General features: G+C 38.8%; 1 protein-coding gene across 15 annotated transcripts in view; it reads left to right on the top strand.

Annotated features, from left to right (window-relative positions):
* The window catches only part of CSNK1G1 (casein kinase 1 gamma 1), a 192,554-nt gene that overhangs the window by 26,431 nt on the left and 144,025 nt on the right, over window positions 1-22,098 (top strand). Inside the window, exon 2 of one of the 15 annotated variants that reach the window (XM_045067418.1) lies at window positions 384-500. The exons of the other annotated variants lie outside the window; for them this stretch is intronic. The gene's annotated coding sequence lies outside the window, so the exon portion shown is untranslated. The remainder of the gene's footprint in view (window positions 1-383; window positions 501-22,098) is intronic. 15 annotated transcript variants of the gene reach the window in all.

Below are 22,098 nucleotides of genomic sequence, written 5' to 3'. Positions count from 1 at the left end.
TGTGGAGCCTGGCGGTGAGGTAGGGGTGAAAATTTTAGGGTCTTTTTTTTTTTTTTTAAAGATTTTATTTATTAATTTGACAGAGAGAGAGGGGGAATATAAGCAGGGGGAGTGGGAGAGGAAGAAGCAGGCCTCCTGATGACCAGGAAGCTGACAGGGCTCCATCCCAGGACCCTGGGGTCATGACCTGAGCTGAAGGCAGACGCTTAATGACTGAGCCATCTAGGCACCCCAACTTAGGGTCTTCTTTCTATGCATATATCCAGACTTGGGCATATATGTATCCTTTTTGAATCCTTTTTATGTCTGAGAGCTTACAAAGCTCATTTCTCCCTACCTACCTCCTTTTTCAGTCTCTCCCTTCCCTGTTTTCTTTTACCCAGGCTGCTTGCCCTGGAAGTGCTCCAAGTCAGGCAGAACAAAGGCAAAGTCCTTGTGCCAGTCCTCCAGGAAGCTGCCAGTCAGGTCCTAACATTCAGTCACAGTTCTTGGAGACTAAGGTTTGTATTGCTCCCTTGGTACTATCAGCCTGTACCAACAGTGCAGCTGCCATGCTCACTGCCCCTGCTGAACTAGAGAGTAGGGGATGATAGGCAGGTGATATAAAACCCTGTAACATTTTATTTATTTATTTATTTATTTATTTATTTTAGTTCTTTTCCGCATAACAGAATTCATTGTTTTTGCACCACACCCAGTGTTCCATGCAATACTTGCCCTCCTTAATACCCACCACCTGGCTGCCCCAACCTCCCCCGCCCCCTTCAAAACCCTCAGATTGTTTTTCAGAGTCCATAGTCTCTCATGGTTCACTTCCCCTTCCAATTTCCCTCAGCTCCCTTCTCTCCTTCTCCCTATATCCTCCATGTTATTTGTTATGCTCCACAAATAAGTGAAACCATATAATACTTGACTCTCTCTGCTTGACTTATTTCACTCAGCATAATCTCTTCCAGTCCCGTCCATGTTGCTGCAGAAGTTGGGTATTCATCCTTTCTGATGGAGGCATAATACTCCATAGTGTACATGGGCCACAGATAGCCCTTTTTTTTTTTTTTAAAGATTTTATTTATTTATTTGGCAGACAGATCATAAGTAGGCAGAGAGGCAGGCAGAGAGAGAGAGGAGTAAGCAGGCTCCCTGCTAAGCAGAGAGCCCAATGCAGGGCTCGATCCCAGAACCCTGGGATCATGACCTGAGCCAAAGGCAGAGGCTTTAACCCACTAAGCCACCCAGGCGCCCCAAGATGGCCCTTCTTTTCACTACATCTGTATCTTTGGGGTAAATACCTAGTAGCGCAATTGCAGGGTCATAGGGAATCTCTATTTTTAATTTCTTGAGGAAGCTCCACACATTTCTCCAAAGTGACTGCACCAACTTCCATTCCCACCAACAGTGTAAGAGGGTTCCCCTTTCTCGACATCCTCTCCAACACATGTTGTTTCCTGTCTTGCTAATTATAGCCATTCTAACTGGTGTAAGGTGGAATCTCAATGTGGTTTTTTTTTTTTTTTTAAGATTTTATTTATTTGACAGAGATCACAAGTAGGCAGAGAGGCAGGCAGAGAGAGGAGGAAGCAGACTCCCCGCTGAGCAGAGAGCTCCATGCGGGGCTGGATCCCAGGACCCTGAGACCATGACCTGAGCCGAAGGCAGAGGCTTTAACCCACTGAACCACCCAGGCACCCCTCTCAATGTGGTTTTAATTTGAATCTCCCTGATGGCTAGTGATGATGAACATTTTTTCATGTGTCTGATAGCCATTTGTATGTCTTCATTGGAGAAGTGTCTGTTCATATCTTCTGCCCATTTTTTGATATGATTATCTGTTTTGTGCGTGTTGAGTTTGAGAAGTTCTTTATAGATCCTGGATATCAACCTTCTGTCTGTACTGTCATTTGCAAATATCTTCTCCCATTCCGTGGGTTGCCTCTTTGTTTTGTTGACTGTTTCCTTTGCTGTGCAGAAGCTTTTGATCTTAATGAAGTCCCAAAAGTTCATTTTTGCTTTTGGAGACATATCTTGAAAGAAGTTGCTGTGGCTGATATCGAGAGGTTACTGCCTATGTTCTCCTGTAGGATTCTGATGGATTCGTGTCTCACATTGAGGTCTTTTATCCATTTCGAATTTATCTTTGTGTATGGTGTAAGAGAATGGTCGAGTTTCATTCTTCTACATATAGCTGTCCAATTTTCCCAGCACTATTTATTGAAGAGATGGTCTTTTTTCCACTGTATATTTTTTCCTGCTTTGTTGAAGATTATTTGACCGTAGAGTTGAGAGTCCATATCTGGGCTCTCTACTCTGTTCCACTGGTCTATGTGTTTTGTTTTGTTTTTTTTTTTTTATGCCAATACCATGCTGTCTTGGTGATCACAGCTTTGTAGTAAAGCTTGAAATCAGATAACGTGATGCTGCCAGTTTTATTTTTGTTTTTCAACATTTCCTTAGCAATTCAGGGTCTCTTCTTTTTTTATTATTATTATTTATTTTTTTTTTTTAAAGATTTTATTTATTTATCAGAGAGAGAGGGGGGCAGAGGCAGACAGAATGGCAGGCAGAGGCAGAGGGAGCAGGCTCCCTGCCGAGCAAGGAGCCCGATGTGGGACTCGATCCCAGGACGCTGGGATCATGACCTGAGCCGAAGGCAGCTGCTTAACCAGCTGAGCCACCCAGGTGTCCCTCTTCTGATTCCATACAAATTTTAGGATTATTTGCTCCAGCTCTTTGAAAAATACCGGTGGAATTTTGATCGGAATGGCATTAAAAGTATAGATTGCTCTAGGCAGTATAGACATTTTAACAATGTTTATTCTTCTGATCCAAGAGCATGGGATGGTCTTCCATCTTTTTGTGTCTTCTTCAGTTTCTTTCATGAGTGTTCTGTAGTTCCTCAAGTACAGATCCTTTACCTCTTTGGTTAGGTTTATTCCCAGGTATCTTCCGGTTCTTGGTGCTATAGTAAATGGAATCGATTCTCTAATTTCCCTTTCTGTATTTTCATTGTTAGTGTATAAGAAAGCCACTGATGGGGGCGCCTGGGTGGCTCAGTGGATTAAAGCCTCTGCCTTCAGCTCAGGTCATGATCCCGGGGTCCTGGGATCGAGCCCCACATTGGGCTCTCTGCTCGGCAGGGAGCCTGCTTCCTCCTCTCTCTCTCTCTGCCTTCCTCTCTGCCTACTTGTGATCTCTGTCTGTCAAATAAATTTTAAAAAAAGAAAGAAAGAAAGCCACTGATGTCTGTACATTGACTTTGTATCCTGCCACGTTACTGAATTGCTGTATGAATTCTAGTAGTTTGGGGGTGGAATCTTTTTAGGTTTTCCATATAAAGAATCATGTCATTTGCGAAGAGAGAGAGTTTGACTTCTTCATTGCCAATTTGGATACCTTTTATTTCTCTTTGTTGTCTGATTGCTGTTGCTGGGACTTCTAATACTATGTTGAATAAGAGTGGTGAGAGTGGGCATCCTTGTCGTGTTCCTGATCTCAATGGGAAGGCTGTGCTCTTTTTCCCATTGAGGATGATATTTGCTGTGTGTCTTTCATAGATAGATTTTATGAAGTTCCAGAATGTTCCCTCTACCCTTATACTTTGAAGCATTTTAATCAGGAACAGATGCTGGATTTTGTCAAATACTTTTTCTGCATCAATTGAGAGGACCATGTGGTTCTTCTCTATTCTCTTATTGATTTATTCTATTACATTGACTGATTTACAAATGTTGAACCATCCTTGTAACCCAGGGATGAATCCCACCTGGTCATGGTGGATAATCTTTTTAATTGTAACACTGTTTAAAAATATATATTTTATTTATTTTTTGAGAGAGAGAGAGTGTTGCGTGTGAGTAGGTGGGGGAAGGACTGAGAGAGAAGGAGAAGCAGACTCCTCCTGAACAGGAACTGCCCTCCCCAACCCCCGCCCCCACTCCCGATGCAGGTCTTGATGCAGGACTTGATCCAAGGATGCTGGATCATAACCTTAGCTGAAGGCAGACACCTATCCGACCTGGCCACTCAGAGCATCCCCTATAACACTCTTTTATTGCAATGTCATGGGTTCTTTCTTTGCTAATCTTCTTTTGGTTGTTGTGAGTTTTGGGGTTACATTCAAGGTTCTGCAAAAGTTGATTCTGACAGTTTTTACCAGGTTATTTGTTGCTTGTTTTTGTGGAGGGATGGGTCCCAGAGAATTCCCTACTCTGCTATTTTTGATGATGTTCTCCCTCCGCTCCCTTCGGTTTTTAGTTTTCCTACTGAATCTCTGCAGAGCATCCTACTTAATTTTTATAACATTTTTTCAAGGAGTACATAAAGGGTTTACTGCATAAAGGGTCATGTATAGTTTAATGACTAGAAGTGAACACTGCATACGCATCACTCAAATAAAGAAATAGGACATTACCAGTACCTAAGAAGACTCTTACGTGCCCCTTTCTTTTTCTGACCTTCTAGGAAACACTATTCTGAATTTTGTGTTATTTAGTTATGCAAATAGGTAGGAAAGTATAACCAGAAGAAAAACCAGTCAATAGAAATAGACCTAGAGATGATGAGATGATAGAATTAGTGCAGAAGATCTTTAAAAACATTTAGTAAAAAGTTGAAGGATTTGAGGCACCTGGGTGGCTCAGTGGGTTAGAGCCTCTGCCTTCGGCTCAGGTCATGATCCCAGGGTCCTGGGATCGAGCCCTGCATCAGGCTCTCTGCTCAGCAGGGAGCCTGCTTCCTCCACCTGCCCTGCCTCTTTGCCTACTTGTGATCTCTGTCTGTCAAATAAATAAATAAAATCTTAAAAAAAAAAAAGTTGACGGTTTTAAAGGTAGATGTGAAAATACCGAGAGAATGGATACAAAACTTTTCAAGTGAATAGATACCTGAATTTTTGCTTTTTTAAAAAATATTTTATTTATTTATTTATTTGACAGACAGAGATTACAGATAAGCAGAGAGGCAGGCAGAGAGAGAGGAAGAAGCAGGCTCCCAGCTGAGCAGAGAAGCCTGATGCGGGGCTGGATCCCAGGACCCTGAGACCATGACCTGAGCCGAAGGCAGAGGCTTTAATGCATTGAGCCACCCAGGCGCCCTGCCTCTTTTTTTTTTTTTTTTTTTAAGATTTTATTTATTTGACAGAGAGAGAGATCAACAAGTAGGCAGAGAGGCAGGCGGGGGGGTGGGGAAGCAGGCTCCTCGCTGAGCAGAGGGCCCCATGCGGGGCTTTATCACAGGACCCTGAGATCATGACCCTAGCTGAAGGCAGAGGCTTTAACCTACTGGGCCACCCAGGTGCCCTGAATTGTTGCTTTTAATTAAGCAGTTTTTTAAAAGATTTTATTTGTTTATTTGACATACAGAGATCACAAGTAGACAGAGGCAGGCAGAGAGAGAGGAAGGGAAGCAGGCTCCCCGCTGAGCAGAGAGCCCAATGCAGGACTTGATCCCAGGACCCTGGGATCATGACCCAAGCCAAAGGCAGAGGTTTTAAACCACTGAGCCACCCAGGCGCCTCTATTAAGCGTTTTCAATATAACTTACAAAATGAAGACTGTCATAATATTGCTTTTTCAGATAATAAAAGATGAAAATACTAAGATCTGAAAAATGAGCATGTAACCAAGATGATTATTTTTATATATTTTTAAAAGATTTTATTTATTTATTTGACAGCAAGAGCAGCAGTGAGAGAGGGAACACAAGCAGGAGGATTGGGAGAGGGAGGGGGAAAAGCAGGGTTCCCGTGGAGCAGAGAGCCCAATGTGGGGCAATCCCAGGACCCTGGGATGAGGACCTCACCTGAAGGCAGGCAGACGCTTAATGCCTGAGCCACCCAAGCACCCCTGGTTTTTTTGTTTTGTTTTGTTATCATTTTATTTATTTGTCAGGGAGAGCTTGACCACAAATGGGGAGGGGCGGGAGAGGGAGAAATATGGGACTTGATCCTAGGGACCCTTGGGTCATGACTAGACCCAAAGCCAGTTGCTTTACCAATGGAGCCACTCAGGCATCCCATCAAGATAATCATCTTGAATGAAGTAAGGAATAATATGGTTAAAATAAGAGCTCAGTATTTACTGTAGAAATATTTGAGAATGATTCAACATAAATTGTATTTCATGAAGTATATCTACATTTCTGCTGTATTTATTTAATATAAATTAAATGTTATGACTTAACATATTTTAATTAATGTATGATAAATGCTAAATAACATTTCTATTATATAAATACTTAAGCATTAATCTTTTTCTAAAATTGCACATTTTCAAGCATTTTGTAGGTAAGGCTGTGGTGTATCCTTGTTAGGACAGTACTGACAGCATAAACCTCTTTATGCACTCAGCCATGATTAAACTAAGGTTTACATCCTTAGTATTAAAATACCACAGTCCAGTTACTAATCATATTTTTAATTTTTCTAAGTTGCCAATCGTACCAGTACTGATCAGGGCCGTTGGGATTTGTCTTAATGTGGAGCAGGTTAGGACAATGAATTCTTTTTCTTTGGTTAAAAAATTTAAGTTTTAATTCTTTTTTTCCCAACATTTTATAATTTACTTTTGAATAAATCTCAATTTATGGTTGAGAAGGTTTAGAAGTATTAACTTGGGTCACTGACTTATATATGATTAGAATTCAGAATTTTTAGCCTTTGGTTCAATTCTTATCTTCAGTTTCTGTATATGACATGTTCTTCCACGTTATGTGTGCCTTTGGTTTACTTGCATTAATTTGTTTTTGGTACTAAAATATTTTAAGGTATTGAGTTGGTTATTCAGAACCATCAAGTATTTTTATATTTGGGGGGAGCTGAACATTGAGTCCAGTTGATCCTTTATATTAAAAATAGTATTTATTCTCTACATTGTTATACAATCCTGTGTCCAGGACTTCCAGTTACAGGGTTGAGAGGATTTAATTTTGTCTTTGAGTAGAGTGACCAGATAGTTCAAATCTGTGACTGGAGAATAGTTTCTTGTGTGCCCAAGAGGAAGTAAATGTATGCTGTGCATGAAAGTTTTAGTTTGTTTGTTTGTTTTAAAGATTTTATTTATTCATTTGAAAGAGAGAGGCAGAGAAAGCTCAAGCAGGGAGCAGCAGGCAGAGGGAGAAGCAGGCTCTCCACTGAGCAGGGAGCCTGATGCAGGGCCCGATCCCAAGAGCCTGGGATCATGACCCGAGCCGAAGACAGTGGCTTAACCCACTGAGCCACCCAGGTGCCCCGAAAGTTTTAGTCTTTAAATGATCAAAGACCTCTACTGGAAGCAGGTCACTCTGCAACTTAAAGTAATTTTTGGAGGACTACAATATGTATAACATTAGCATACATATGATTGCTAGTTTTAGAATATTCTGCATCCAGTGTAATTGAATTGTAGTATCATAATAAAGTATAACAGATAAAATATTGTTAACTTTGACATAATGTGTACCTCTAATTAGTAACTACTTGGTTTTGTGGTGACAGTGTCATTAATCTCTTGGGTTAATGTGTGTGTATGTATGTTTTTTGCAAATGTTTTTAATTTAAACAGTATTAATAAGACTTTCTGTTACTGTAAGTTGTTTACAGAGGTATTCTTTTAACATAGTATATGTGCTTTCTAAGGGTGATTTTAATCTGGATAGAAATTGGGCAGTTTGGTGTGTATTCCTATAAATTCTTTTTCTTTATATATGCTAGCATGTGTATATATATATTCAGTTCCCTTGTTTGTTTAAAGATTTTTATTTATTTGAGAGACAGAGAATGAGCACAAGCAGGGGAAGAGGCAGAGGAGGAGGGAGAAGCAGATTCCCTGCTGAGCAGGGATCCTAAGGTGGGGCTCTGTCACTCTGGTATCATGACCTGACTGGAAGGCAGATGCTTAACCGACTGAGCCACCCAGGTACCCCTTTAGTTCTCTTGTTAACAATATGCTGTACTATTTATTGTTTTCCTACTTAATTTTTTTTTTCTTAGCATTATCTCAATATCTTGTCACTATTTTGAGAATATGGACTAGGTATTTGGTTTGATTCATGTTTTAAAATAATTTATGTGAGAGGTACGTGGGTGGCTCAGTCAGTTAAGCATTTGACTTTTGATTTTGGCTCAGGTCATGATCTCAGGATTGAGCCCTGAATTGAGCTTTGTGGTCAGTATAGAGTCTGTTGTTCTCCCTCTGTTCCCTCCTGCTTGTGCTCTCTCTCTCTCTAAAATAAATTAAATCTTAAAATAAAATAAAATAATTTATGTGGTTATTTCATATGGGAGCATTGTAAAAAAATTTGAACAGTATAAAGAACAAAATAAAACCACATGTAATACCTTCTAGTTAGTAATCATTATTAGCAGTCAAATCATCTTTCTAATTTGTTCTGATTTTATGAGTATATATAAAGTGTATGTTTTAAATAAAATTTGAAAAAAATTTGGATTATATAGGTTAGTGTTCTTTTTTCACTTAACATTGAAAAAATTATTCCATATCATCAGATAGTTAGGTAATGGCTATAGAACACAGAAGTTATTTACACCTTTATTGTTTCTAAAGTTATTTCAGATACTTGCTTCTATGTATCCTGAAATAAACATTTTTATTATTTCTCTAGGACACTTCTTTCTTTAGGGCTTAATAGATGAACATTATTATTTATTCCTTGCTATTCAATAAGTGAACATTTTACCAGAGGTGATACAGTCCTTTTAACAAGGCATGAGAGTCTATTTATCTGGATTTGGATAACGTTGGGTAACAAGACTTTTTTTTTTATCTTTACCATTTTTATATGTGAAAAATATTTTTGTATAATGTCTTGAATGTGTACTTCATATGTGTAATATAACAGTGCTTTGTGACCTCTGGATATTATATATATTTAGCAACTAACTGTAAAGTAAAAAGTAAAATAAAATTTATGTAAAAATAAATTGGTACAGTTTGAGTCACATCAATATTGTATTTCTGAAATGTTAGAGGACAATGAAAATTGCAAAGGACCTGTTTTTTCTAATTTATATTGTCATGTGTATAAGACTTGGTAGAGTGCTGATGAATCCACCTTGAGGTTGGTTTTTTTTTTTTTTTTAAGATTTTATTTATTTATTTGACAGACAGAGATCACAAGTAGGCAGAGAGGCAGGCAGAGAAGAGGAAGCAGGCTCCCTGCTGAGCAGAGAGCCCAATTCGGGGGCTCCATCCCAGTACCCTGGGATCATGACCTGAGCTGAAGGCAGAGGCTTTAACCTACTGAGCTACCCAGGCGCCCCTCACCTTGAGTTTTGATGTGGTGCAGTTGTTATGTGAGAGTTGTTGGCTGATAGCTACTAAGAATCATCTCCACCCATAGCTACAAATGGTCTTTGAAAGGTAGTTTGTTAAAATTATTGGTGGATTAGAATCATGATCAATGGCTAATCTAACAAAGAGCAAATTGCTTTAGAGGCATTTTATTTGACATTTTGATTGTAGATTCTTCCTATTTATTTGCATTAGGAATGTACCCAAAGGACTCTTGATTAGAAATTTTGGGGGGGGGTGTCCGGGTGGCTCAGTCAGTTAAGCTTTGGACTCGATTTTTGCCTCAGTTTATGATCTCAAGGTCATGAGCTCAAGCCCCATGTCAGGCTGGTGCTCAGTGCAGAGTCTGCTTTTCCCTGCCTTTCTGCTCCTTCCCCTGCTCATGCTCTCTCTCTTTCTCTAAAGTAAATAAACAAAATCTTTTTAAAAATTGTTTTTTATTAGGGCACCTGGGTGGCTCAGCTGGTTAAGTGCCCAGCTCTTGGTTTTGGTTTAGGTGTGATCTTACAGATCCTGAGATTGAGCTCCCTGTTGAGCTCTGAGCTCAGTGGGGAATCAGCTTGAAGATTGTCTCCCTCTGCTTCTTCCCCCACTGCATGCTCACTCTGTCTCAAATAAATAAGTAAATCTTTAAAAAAAGAAATTATTTTTTATTAACTTTGTTGTTTGTATTTATGCACATAAAACAGTATTTCTTTTTCCCTTTGCTTTAATGTTTTTAAAATATTACAGTTCATAACTTAAAGACATTAGTTGCATTGATGTTCAGATTAGTCTGTGTGTGAGAACATGTGTGAAAACACTTACCTTAAACATAAGGGAATTTCTAATGAATTAAAGAACAATGATGATGTTCAGTACACAAATCATGTCTTTACCCACTGCTCCTGAATTTGCTCTGTTTGACTTAATTATGAAATGAAATGGCCCTTGTTTAATCCAATCACAGTTTTTTTGTTTAAAAAATTTTTTTAAGTAATCTCTACAATTAATGTGAGACTCAAACTCATGACCCTGAGATTAAGAATTGGATGCTCTGCCTATTGAGCCAGGCAGTTGCCCCTGTCCAACCCACAGAAACTCTTGTAATTTTATTTTCCTAGGAATATCATATATGCAGAACTGAGAACTTGAGAGTAGGCTAGGAAGTCTGTATTATAAAAGCCTGAGTCCTAAAACTCATGTGTTTTTCTTCAGAGTATACTTTTGAAGCTTCTAAGAACATACTCGCTTGACTTTACTAAGTCACCTAACTTTACTATTGAGTTTGGTTATAATGCATAGCAAATTAAAGGTGTTGCTAGAACTGAACAAACCCTGGAAGATTTGACTTTTGATACAAAAAAAGAGAAAAATATATAGTTTTAAAACTTAGTAGCCTGGGGCCGTTTAGTATAGTAACAGCATTTGACCCTTCATTAGTGCTGACTGACATAATTTTTCAAAGAAGAATACTTTGGTTGTTCTCAGTCATCACAAAGGTTAAATTCACATAATGTCATGTGTTTGGCTGCCTCAAGAGTTCATGTGTGAGTCCATTTCATGCTCTGAAATAATTATAAATTGCCTTTTTTTCTTTTCCTTTCCAATATTTATGTCCATCTTCTTTTTGACTTGGCTAGGGCCATTGTTTAAGTTATATTTGCAGTGGCTTCTATTTAATTGTAAAGTATATATGTCTAAACTGAGCTTTAGAATTTAAAAGGATAAGCTTCCAATTTTCTAGTAAATTCATGCATTGAAGATACAATTTCTTAATGACTAGCCTAGTGAGATATTATTCTACTTAAAGATATTTACCTCTATGCACACAGTTTGGCATATATACCTGCATGTATTTATATATATTTTAAAAGATTTTGTTTATTTATTTATTTGTCAGAGAGAGAGAGAGGGAGCGAGCGCACAAGCAGGCAGAGTGGCAGGCAGAGGTAGAGAGAGAAACAGGCTCCCCCCGATCAAGGAGCCCGATGTGGGACTCGATCCCAGGACCTTGGCATCATGACCTGAGCCGAAGGCAGCGGCTTAACCAACTGAGCCACCCAGGCATCCCATTATATATATTTTAGAAGTACTTGGTTAGAAGAAATTGTGGTTGGTAGGGGCATAGTTAAAGAGGTAGGACAAGATCTGGTTAGAAGGAATTGTGGTTGGTAGGGGCATAGATAAAGAGGTAGGACAAGATCTGCTAATTATAGAAAAGATTAGAAAGTTTAAGGTAGGTATGAAAGATAGTTGGGGAAGAGAAAACAATTTGAAGATCAATGTGTTAATAATTTAATCTTGGAATATTCATTAAAAGGAAAATTTTCATTTTTTTGTTTTAATGTCACATTGACCCTAGGAACTTTATAAATAATCAGATATCATCCTGTAGTGTGTAAGACTGAAGATTTTATGTAACTGATTAAAATTATTTAATATTAATAGGTAATAAAAGGAAAAGGGGCAAGTAAAACTCAGTTATCCTTGGAGTAAGAGCATTTTTTCTGTTCCAGGATTATAAAACATTGTTTTAGACATGGACTTTTATGCAGCCAAATGTACGAAATTATGTGTTTTACTACACTGTCTTGATAATTGAATTTGGCCCAGACTCATGGGAATCCTGTAGGCGTGTGTATGTTTGACTTCTGTGCAAGCTACTAGAGAAGGGTTGGTTTTAATTAAAGCTTCATAAAGCAGTGCCAAAATATGGATTTTTAGGTGTTTGTTGTTTGCTTCTTTGTAGTGAGCCTACCTATTATTTCTTTTCCCATTTTGCCTTTCTTGGCTTTAAAGAAACACCCTTCCTGCTCATGGCTTTTTTTTTTTTTTAAGATTTTATTTATTTATTTGACAGAGAGAGATCACAAGTAGGCAGAGAGGCAGGCAGAGAGAGAGAGAGAGAGGAGGAAGCAGGCTCCCTACTGAGCAGAGAGCCTGATGCGGGACTCGATCCCAGGACCCTGAGATCATGACCTGAGCTGAAGGCAGTGGCTTAACCCACTGAGCCACCCAGGCGCCACCCTGCTCATGGTTTTTAAAATTTCAAATTGGAACCAATATGTACTTATCTTACTTTATTTATTATTATTGTTGTTATTATTATTATTATTATTATTTTCTTTAAAAAAGATTTTATTTATTTGACAGAGAGAGAGATAGAATACAAGCAGGGGGAGCAATAGAGGCAGAAGAAGAAGCAAACTTCCCGATGTGGGACTCAATCCCAGGACCCTGGGATTATGACCTGAGCTGAAGGCAGCCACTTAACTGACTGAGCCACCCAGGAGCCCTATTTTTTCTTCTTATTATTTTTTTATGTCTCTTACTTTAATGGTACTGAATACAGAGCAGTACTTTTTCTCCTTTGAGGTGACTGGCAGGCATTTCTTCCTCTGCTTCTCTCAAACATTATCTTTTGAGTATTTTCACTGGGTTTTTGTTTGAGGGTTTATTTCCCAGTCAGAGGTTACTACTACTACAGGTAGATCCTCTCAGAAGACTTAATGGATTATTATGAATTCAGTATGGTGTCAGAGGAAGGAAAGGAGAAATTCTGGGTCTCTCTGCAGTAGGAATAAAATAAATATAAACTATCAAACAAGCCAGGACAAATGCAAGTTCTTTTCAGGGTTTTGTTGTTTGGTATGGAGGCTCAAGAAGAACAGGAGAAACTTCTTGGCTCTTTATGTGGATATGAGAGGTTATGGTTGTCTTTTGTCTACTCATTTTCCTTACCGTAACCACTTACCTTTGCTTTGAAGGCGTTTACAGGAAGAATAGGGATGAGGGGGAAAGAGCTCTCCTTGTGGCTTGCCTTATATCTCTGATCAATTCTTTTAATTTTAATTTTAATTTTTGCTTTTTTTAACTAAGCTCTATGTCCAACATGGGACTTGAACCCAAGAACCCGAATCAAGATCTCATGCTCTACCATGAACCAGTCAGGTGCCCTCATCTCTGATCAGTTTTGTTGTTTTTTCCTGTGGTAGTCATTCTTATTTTAGCAGCAAAGAAACAGGCATTGTCAAAGGTTACTGTTTCCCTATATTCTCTGTCCATTGTTTATCATTGAACCCTTTTGTGAATCTGTGTGTTTTCCCCACCTTTGAGTTGTGAAGCCATCCTAACTTCCTTCTTTATAGAGGAGATGCTTTGAAATAGTCATTTACCAGTTTGTGATTTGGGCTTTTTTTCATTGGCAGATTGTAATATTGGGGCTGCTTTGACCATAAAATACATTTCTGGCTGATCTGACAGCCACAAAGAGTGAGGTGTCTTTCTATAGCTTTGAAATTAAAAAATGCAGCTTGACGGATTTTTTGCTAACTGTTGCTTAAGTTTGGTTGCCTATAGAAATTTACCAACATCCTGAAACAATTACGTGAGAGAACGGCTGATAGCACTAAGTAGCATATGTGTATGAATAATTTTTCAACCAAATGTAGAAAAGGAGAGCTAATTAGTTTGAAGTGATGGTGATATTCATTTTATTGTATAATTAATATAATGGAAGATAATTAAAAATGAAAAGAAAGTGAGAACGTTAATTCTAACACAGAATTCTAACACAGAATAAGTCATTTTTATTTTCTATTTTTTGCACTTGTATTTGTAAGTATACTATGTGTAATTTTTGTTATTTGGTAATATCATAAATACATATGTATAATCTATAAGGCCATGTTTAAAATTTTTTTTTAAGTTTTATTTATTGAATTTTGGTGCCCAACATGGGGCTCAAACTCACAACTCCAAGATGAAGAATTATATGCTTCTCCGAATGAGCCAGCCAGGTTACCCTATAAAGTCATGATTCAAAAAATTAGAGATAGGGGGAAGTTTTAGGGGTCTTAGAAATGGATGGTAGGAGAGCTTGGGTGGCTCAGGCAGTTAAGCATCTGACTCTTGGATTGTCTCAGGTCCAGATCTCATGACTCATTAGATTGAGCCCCACCTATTGCTCCAAGCTCAGGAGGAGTCTGCTTCCATATTCTCTCCCTCTGGCCTTCTCCCCTATTAGTGCATGTGCCCTCTCTCTTTTTTCCTCTTTCAAATAAATTAAAAGGAAAGAAAAGAAAGAAAGATGCGATGCCTGGGTGGCTCAGTCATTTAAGCATCTCTCTCCTACTTGGGTTGTGATCCCAGGGTCCTGGGATCCAGCCCCACATCTGGCTCCTTGCTCAGAGGGGAGCTTGCTGTTCCCTCTCCCTCTGCCTGCCCTGCCCCCTGCTTTTGTGCATTTTCTCTCTGTGTCAAATAAGTAGAATCTTAGAAAAGAAAAGAAGAAAGAAAGAAAGAAAGAAGAGATATTAAAGACTGGGAGGTAGGGTCACCTAGGTGGCTCAGTTGGTTAAGTGGCTGCCTTCCTCTCAGGTCATGATCTCAGGGTCCAGGTATTGAACCCTGTGTCAGGCTCCCTGCTCAGTGGGGAATCTGCTTCTCCTTCTCTGGCACCAACCCCCCCCCCCCACCAACTTGTGCTGTCTCTCTCTCTCAAATAAAGTCTTTTTTTAAAGAAGACTGGAAGGTAATACTTTCCTATAGTTACTTGATAAAGGGCACCCCTTAAAAAGGAACTTTAAAGGAGTGAAGAAAGATAAGGATATTAAATATACAAGGAAGGTGTTTCAGAATTTCAGAACCACTGGTGTAACATAATCTTATATTTACTATCAGCTTAGAATAGATATTGCATTTACTTTATTTCCAGTGATAAGGGAGACTATATTTTTCCCCAAGATACACTATCTTTAAAAGAAAATAAAATCTTTCTACCATTAAACACCTAAAAATGATGGATTTTTTTGTTGTTTATTTTATTTTTTAAGATTTTATTTATTTATTTGACAGAAAGAGACATAGTGAGAAAGGGAACACAAATAGGGGGAGTGGGAGCAGGAGAAGGAGGCTTCCCGCTGAGCAGGGAGTCCAGTGCAGGGCTTGATCCCAGGACCGTGGGATCATGACCCGAGCCAATGGCAGATGCTTAGCTGACTGAGCCACCCAGGTGCCCCTATTTTATTTTTTTAAAGATTTTACTTGTTTTTCAGTGGGGGGGGGGCAGGTAGAGGGATAAGCAATCTCTCCACTGAGCAATGAGCCTGTTGCGGGACTCAATCCCAAGACCTTGGGATCATGACCCCAGCCGAAGGCAAATGCTTAACCAACTGAGCCGCCCAAGTGTCCCGGATTTATTTATTTTTTTTAAACCAAACAAATGAACAAACAAAAACCTCAAGGTTGAGCTAGCAAAAAAGATTAAAAAATGAAACAAATCAAAACACAAGAGAGCCCCAATTCAAAGAAGTATAGAAGCATTTGATGACTGCTGCCCTGAAGTCATCTACTTGTTCCACGTGACTTACACTTTCAGTTTTTAAGAGGCACGAATGGCGGGGGGCACCTGGGTGGCTCAGTGGGTTAAAGCCTCTGCCTTCGGCTCAGGTCATGATCCCAGGGTCCTGGAATCAAGCCCTGTATCGGGCTCTCTGCTCGGCGAGTGGCCTGCTTCTGCCCCACTCCTCTGCCTGCCTCTCTGCCTACTTGTGATCTCTGTCAAATAAATAAATAAAATCTTTAAAAAAAAAAGAAAAGAGATATGCATGGGACTCAGGAGACAAAGAATAGAAGCCATGCCTTATAGGAAGTCAGGCCAGAGATCCACCTTCCTAAAATGAGAATCCACAAAAAGCTATATACCCACTTTAAAAGGGAGAAGCAGGAAAAAAATCACCCTAGCAAAGAGAGGAAACTTATCCTTCTTAGCTATGGCTATAAATAGAGGGAGAAAAAAGTTTTCCCTGAATGTTTATAATTAGACACCTGCCCTCATAGAGGTTTGGAACCCCACTACCTGTGTAACTTCAAAAAAAAAAAAAAAAAAATCTCTGAACTGAGACTCATTTTGAGTGATTACAGCTTGGTGTTATGCCCAGGCAAAGATAGAAATGAATCAAAATTCTTTCTGGAGGAGTATGTTCTCAAAGGTTTCCAAGAATCACCAAATATAACATTCCAGAGAGTGTGAACTCCCTTACACAAAGCACATGAGGAGATAATTCACCAAGAGCAAAACAAAACACCTAAATCAGACCCACAGAAACTTCAAATAGTGTCATTACTAGGCATTTATAAAAATAAATGTGCTTAATGTATCTGAAGAAATAAATGGAAGAATTGAAATTAAGACTCAGGAACAAAGGATTGTCCAAAATAATTAGAATCCAGAAACAAAAATATATATAATAATTAAAATGAAAAATTCAAGGACGGGTTTAACAGCATATTGGATTGAAAAGAGAATTAGTGAGGTAGAAGAGAGATTTGAAGAATTAATTAGGAATGTTATACAGGGAGATAAAAGCGAGAAAATATCAATAAGGTGAAGACATGGAAGAAGAATTGAAAAAGTCTGATGTACATTTATGGTAAACAGAATAACAGGCCCTCAAAGATATTCATATCCTAACCCCTAGAACCTATGCATATGTTACCTTCAATGGCAGAAGGGACTGGCAAATATGATTAAATTAAGGATTTTTAGATGGCGAGATTATCCTGGATTATCCAGTGAGTCCATTGTAATCACAGCAGTCCTTATAAGGAAAAACAGTAGGCAGGAGAGCCAGAGAGAGATTTGAAGATACTACATCCTTTGCTCTGAAAAGTAGAAGAAGGAGCTATGAGCCAAGGAATATAGGTGGTCTCTAGGGGTTGAAAAAGACAACAGATTCTTCCTTAGAACCTCTACCAGGAACATAGTAGCCCTGTCAACACCTTGAGTTTAGCCTGGTGAGACCCAATTTGTACTTCTTACCTCCAAAACTGTTGTTCTAGGCCACTGAGTTTGTGGTAATTTGTTATAGGAGCAATAAAAAAAATAAACATCTAATCAAAATTCTACATGTAGGTAGATGAGAGAAGGATAAGAGACCTATAACTTTAAACTTTAAATTATACGTACATTTAAAAGTTTCCAGAGCAGCGCCTGAAAGAATAAAAATAGAACTAGAAGGCAAATGGAATGGTAGAGGGGAACCTCAAATAATGTAGAAAAAAAGGAGAAAGGAACAAAAGGGTAGGACAAAGGTCTGGTAGAACTAATATGGTACAAATAAGGCTAAATAAACCACTAATCATAATGAATATAAATAGATCAAATGCGGGGTGCCTGGGTGGGTCAGTTGTTAAGCCTCTGCCTTAAGCTCAGGTCATAATTCTGCTGTCCTGGGATCGAGCCCTGCATCGGGCTCCCTGCTTGGTGGGAGACCTGCTTCTCCCTCTTCTACTCTCCTTGCTCGTGTTCTCTCTCTTGCTGTGTCTCTCTCCATGAAGTAAATAAATAAAATCTTTAAAAAAGGATCAAATGCTGTACATAAAAGACAAAGTTTGTCAGATTATATGTATAAGCCAAAACCAACATGTGGGTTTTTGGTGGTTGTTTTTTTTTTGAAGATTGTATTTTTTTTTATTTGAAAGAGAGAGCATGAGATGGGGGAGGTCAGAGAGAGAAGCATACTCCCCACTGAGCAGGGAGCCTGATGCAGGATTGGATCCCAGGACTCCAGGATCATGACCTGAGCTGAAGACAATGGCTTAACCAACTGAGCCACGCAGGCGCCCCCAACATACAGTTTCTAAGAGATTAAAATATTGGGATAGAGGCAGTTGGAAGGTAAAAGGAATGCAAATGTTATACCTGGCAAAGTAGTAACCAAAAGAAATTGGTGGTTATGTTAATAAAATAAAATTACTTCAGGCAAAGGAGTACTACTTTAAGTGTTTCAAATGAGAATTCGTTTTTGCTGCTAGGTAGGCACAGAAACTAACAATGACTTAAAGAAAGCAGGTATTTATTTTTCCCCCACATGAAAGAGCCTAGAAGTTGACATTTCTAGGGCTGATCATGGAAGTTTCATTTTATCATCAAGGTTTCAGAATACTTTGTTTTTTTGTACTGCCGTCTCTTAGCCTGTGGTCAACTTTGTGGTCCAAGATGGCTGCTTCCGGCACCAATTCTCACAGATTCCATGTAGAAGGGAGGATGGGGGTTGGGTATGGAGCCCATGAAAGCTATTAGGCCATCTCTTAATGTCGTTCATGGAAGCCTACTTAGCTCTTCACTGCAAGACTGTTATGAAATGTGTTTTAGGTGAGCATATTGGTGCCTAGAGTAAACTTGGACTTTACTTACTGAGGAAAGAGGAAAGATTCAGTTTTGGTACAGTCACCAGCAGTCTCTGCCACATTATATAAAGACTGTGTTTACCAGAAGTTACTGGTTGTTAACTTTATTTTTACTATATAACAAAGGTTCAACATACATAAACCAAAAATGACAATTACAAGGATAAATGGACAAATTTACCATCATAATAGTTTTTAACTCCAAACAAAAATATTAGTAGGGAGATAGAAGACTTGAACAACCCCATGAATAAGCTTGAATTACTGGGTGAGTATAGAACATTGTATTCAAATTTTAAAGAATCAGTACCATAGCATTGCTACTGTGTGCATATATAGTACTTTGTGGAACCCAGAATTTCAGATAATGCAACAGATAATTAACCTTAAAAAGTGCCCGGGCACCTGGGTGGCACAGTAGGTTAGGCCTCTGCCTTTGGCTCAGGTCATGATCTTAGGGTCCTGGGATTGAGTCCTGCATCAGGACTCTCTGCTCGGCAGGGAGCCTGCTTCCTCCACTCTCTCTCTGCCTACTTGTGATCTCTCTCTGTCAAACAAATAAATAAATAAAATCTTAAAAAAAAAAAATGCCCCTGGAAATCTCAACAAATTTCAAAGTTTGTGTGTCATTCAGACCATTTTTTCTCATGACACTCACTGCAAGCTAAATTAGGACTTAGTTTTTAGAAAGGTAACTTTTTTTTTTTTTAAGATTTTATTTATTTATTTATTTGACACAGACAGAGACAGAGGGAGAGCACAAGCAGGGGGAGCAGCAGGCAGAGGGAGAGGGAGAAGCAAGGCTCCATCCCAGGACCCTGGGAGCATGACCTGAACTGAAGGCAGATGCTTAACTGACTGAGCCATCCAGGCACACCTAGAAAGGTAACTTTAAAAATATTTGAAAATTTGTAAATACACTTGTAAATAACTGAGGTTCCAGAAGAAGTTATGTTGGAGGTTTAAGAATACTTAAAACTTGGGGCGCCTGGGTGGCTCAGTGGGTTAAGCCGCTGCCTTCGGCTCAGGTCATGATCTCAGAGTCCTGGGATCGAGTCCCGCATCAGGCTCTCTGCTTGGCGGGGAGCCTCCTTCCCCTTCTCTCTCTCTGCCTGCTTGTGATATCTCTCTCTCTCTGTGTCAAATAAATAAAATAAAAAGAATACTTAAAACTCGGTAATAATGAAAATGCAGTATCAAAATTTGTGGTTAACTCTTGGTGGCTCTTGACCATAGCACATAGTCAAGTTTCTTAAATATCCCATTAGAGCATGAAGACAGTGCATATGCAGGCAATGATTAAGAGAGGAAAAGAACCTCACAGATTGGGAACTGTCAGTGGCTTCTCAGGTCTTAATGTTAGTGTACAATGCCTTGTGCAATTTGACCTCCAACAGTTGTGAGCTTTCTCTGTTTTAATTTTAATAACATAATTACAGTTCCCTGATCAGATTAGATCAGTGGTTTTGAAACTTTAGTGTGTATCAGAGTCATCTGGAGGATTTGTTAAAGCGTAGATTGCTGGCCCCTACCTCCAGAGTTTCTGATTTAATGGATCTGGGCTGGGGCCCTCAAATTTCTATTTATAACAAATTCCCAGGTAATGTTGATGCTCCTGACCGAGGGACCATGCTTTGAGAACAGCTGCGTTAGAGGCTGCATTCTTTTGGCTCCATTCGTGTGTGTGTGTGTGTGTGTGTTTGTGTGTACATTTTTTCCCCCTCTGCAATGCCTTTCTCTCCCTTGGTATACTTTTTCAGGAACTCTTAGTCTCCCCCTACCCCTGCTTCCCTGCCTCCACAGTTAAATCTCACTCTTTGAAGTATTTTTAACCACTAAATTATTAGATGTTCCTTGTCTATACTTCCTTATACTGCCGAATACCTCTCACATATCTGTAAGAGCCCTTGTCATATTTCTTAAAGCCATTAAAATCTGTATTTTGTGTTTATATCCAGTGTATATCCGCATACCTGGTAATAGAAAGCAGTAAATTAATACTTATTAATAAATAAATGAGCTTTTTCCATTCATATTTTGATTGAATATAGGTTAATATATAACCTATATATTATAGGTTTTATATATATATATATGTATACATATATATATAATGATTATGGAGATTTATCCAATACTGTATGTAGCACAGTGTTAAAATTCTGTGTTGTATGTTTAGAAATATATTGGTAAAATACACTTTGGAAGGTCACCTGAATTTGGAAAGTTTTCTTTTGTCTTCCTGCTATTTCATGTCTTGACTGGAACAAAAGGGTACAGGAATAAAGATGGTGAAATGAGGAACTACTTGCAATGGATTTAATAAGGAAGGATAAAATAAGAACGAGGCCAGTGGGTCTTCTTGATTCATCGTATCAGTTCAATCCGAAAGCAGGGTCACTAGGAGATTATATGTGTGTGTGTGTGTGTATTTTTTTAAAAGATTTTATTTATTTATTTGTCAGAGAGAGAAGTGAGTACACAAACACGGGGAGTGGCAGGCAGAGGGAGAAGGAAGCAGGCTCCCTGCTGAGCAAGGAACCCAATAACACACCAACCAGAGCTGAAGACAGAGGCTTAACTGACTGAACCACCCAGGCGTCCCTTTATGTATATATTTTTTAAAGATTTTTATTTACTGGGGCCCTGGGTAGCTCAGCCAGTTGGGTGTCTGCCTTCAGCTTAGGTTGTGATCCTGGGGTCCCAGGATCGAGCCCCGCATCATACTCCCTGCTCAGTAGGGAGCCTGCTTCTCTCTCTTCCTCTGCTGCTCCCCCTGCTTGTGCTTTCTCTTGTTCTCCCACCCTGTCATTAATAAATGAATAAAATCTTTCAAGAAAGATAATATATATTTTCTTAGGGCTAGAAATATTTGTTTGCTTTTTTTTTTTTTTAAAGATTTTCTTGTTTTTAAGTAATTTCTGCACTCAATGTGCGGCTCAAATTCACAATCCTGAGATCAAGAGTTGCATGCTCCATGGACTGAGCTAGCCAGGCGTGCCCCCAAATTTTTGATTTTATAAAGAACAGCAAATGCATGAAATTTTTAACTGCTGTTTGTTATCAATGTTAGAGAAATGTTGATAACAAATATTATGGTAGCATAATGGATCTCAATCTAGCTGCATATTTAAAAAGTTATAGTGTCCTACCCATCTTTATCTTATTAAATCAGGATATTAGGGGGGTGTGGTTCCTTGTTTCATTAGTGACTGCTATGCAGCCACAACTGAGAACTGCTGTTTTATGGCAATAAGGGATTCAAAGAAAATACTCAAAATAAAAAGTAGGGACCTAGTAAGTGTGTTTGAGATTGATCCATATTTATTTTGCATAGTGCTATCTGATGAATTATAAATATGAATTATAAATAGTGAAATTGTATTTGATCAAAGTATCCTTCTGTGTAGTAACATGTTTTGACTCTAAATGTAAACGAGATTATATGAGCTGTAGCACAGCTCATGGAGAGTGGTGTCTGGAGGATATCTGTGAATTAGCAAAAGGTGATTAGAGCCAGCAGTCTCACTTAATGAAACTGTCTTCTTTCATCCTGTCCTCTTACTTGTATTTTTTTGTTGTTTTGTTTTTGTTTTTGTTTGTTTCTTTAAAAAGATTTTATTTATTTATTTGACAGAGA

The sequence above is a fragment of the Mustela putorius genome, unplaced genomic scaffold, assembly GCF_011764305.1.
Source record: "Mustela putorius furo isolate JIRA1106 unplaced genomic scaffold, ASM1176430v1.1 tig00003896_pilon_pilon_pilon, whole genome shotgun sequence".
In the NCBI taxonomy this organism is placed as follows: Eukaryota; Metazoa; Chordata; class Mammalia; order Carnivora; family Mustelidae; genus Mustela; species Mustela putorius.
Note: the sequence above shows the minus strand (reverse complement) of the source record. Positions and strands in the feature narration are given on the sequence as shown.